Genomic DNA, 1773 nt, shown 5'->3' on the forward strand with positions numbered 1-1773 from the left:
TCTGCAGGCTCTCAGCCCTGTTCCTGACAATTTTTCCCCTTCTCTATTCCCCTTCTGCAGGCTCTAGCCCTGTTGCTTTCTGCTTTCAATTAACACAAATTAACCTTAAGTTACCCCAACTTCCTTCCAGTCTGCTGGTTCTAATCCCGGCACCAGCAACTTTCATTTCAGTCTCCACCAGCAGTAACCTAAAGTAACCCCAAGCCTCAGCTCCTCAGCCCAGTTCTCTCTCTAGTCTACTGGTTCTAGTCCCAGTCCCAGAAACTTTCACCCCCTAGAATTTCATTCTCTCTCACACCTTAACCTTCCCACAGGTATTCCCAAGTACACCAAGCAAATACATACACACCACAACACCCAAGTTAGGAACTCACCTGTGTGCATGTGTAGGTGAGTGGTATGTATGTGAACTGATATACACATGTCACCGTGTGCATGATATATGAATTAGTGATCCATGTACGTGCATTGGGTGTGCAAGTATTGGTAAGTGATTCTGGTCTAATTTGTTTTGGTTTGTATAGTGTATGTAGGTGCTTGAATTGGTGACAGGTGTGCATTTGCCTAGGCTGGTAATTTTGGATGTGTATGTACCTGAATTGGTTGTGTGTGTGCACATGCCTGTTGGGGGTGCATGCACCTGAAGTGTGTGTATGCACCCAGTTGATTTTTGAGTGTGTGCATATGCCCTCCCGTCTAACAGCACAATATTGAGATCCTGAGAGTTGGCCTGACCCCACAGGGCAACAGTATTAAACTGTTTTATAATGCTTTGACACATTTTCAAACTAGAACAAGATTTCTGTCCTTCCCAATGCAATAGCTGATCATTTATTTTCATTAAAGAAGTAATCAATTCCTATTCCTCATATCTTTACTCAGTTCTAGGCTGGCATCTAGTGACAAGGTTTGAATTCCAACTAAATGGACAGGCCTCAGACCATATCATGGTCATCAGCAGAAAGGGCCTGTGTATATCTGGAAGGATGTGCAGAGCAACGCTCATTCTAGAGGTGTGTTTGCTCATGGTCAAATGGGAAGTTTCTCAGTATGAATCCCCTGGTTGCACCCACTTCTCACCTACTGGATAGGTAACAATTAAGTGTCCTGTAAAATGTGTCCTAAGAAGTACTGATGGGATGCCTGTGTAGACCAAGTGTTCAAATGCTTACAGTTACTTTAAAATGTAGTTATGCAAGGGTGAACCGTACTCCAATAATGTTTTGGGTGTTCAAAGAGAATACTGGTGTTAATCTTTAGGCCGATACAATGTGGCCATTGCTTTTGTGACCCAATCACTTTGTTCCCAGGAAGTATTTAAGAACTAAAGACACTGGAACAGTAATTAGATGATCTGCATAACAGAAAGTGTCCTAATGGGTTCCTAAGTGAGAGGTCTGAAAGATACAATGCATGTATCATACACACAAAAGCTGGATGGGAGTAACTGGAAATATTGTGGGATCCCCTGGAAGTCAGAATCATAGAGCAATGCCTTCAAGAGGCATAGAATCATAGAATCAATGAGTCGGAAGGGACCTAGACAGATCATCTAGTCTGACCCCCTGCCATGGGCAGGAAGGAGCACTGGGGGTGGCAGGGGTCATAAGACCCCAGCCAGGTGCCTATCCAGTCTCCTCTTGAAGATCTCCAGGGAAGGTGAGAGCACCACCTCTCTGGAAAGCCTGTTCCAGGCTCTGGCCACCCTTACAGTGAAGTAGTTCTTCCTAATATCTAACCTATACCTATCCTCCCTCAGCTTGTGGCCATTGT

General features: G+C 44.4%; 1 protein-coding gene across 1 annotated transcript in view; it reads right to left on the minus strand.

The window, feature by feature from the left end:
- DNAH5 (dynein axonemal heavy chain 5) overlaps window positions 1-1773 on the minus strand; it is a 555556-nt gene that overhangs the window by 276751 nt on the left and 277032 nt on the right. The window lies entirely within an intron of this gene.

This window comes from Gavialis gangeticus, unplaced genomic scaffold (assembly GCF_001723915.1).
Source record: "Gavialis gangeticus isolate Ggan-Ray unplaced genomic scaffold, GavGan_comp1, whole genome shotgun sequence".
Classification (NCBI taxonomy): domain Eukaryota; kingdom Metazoa; phylum Chordata; order Crocodylia; family Gavialidae; genus Gavialis; species Gavialis gangeticus.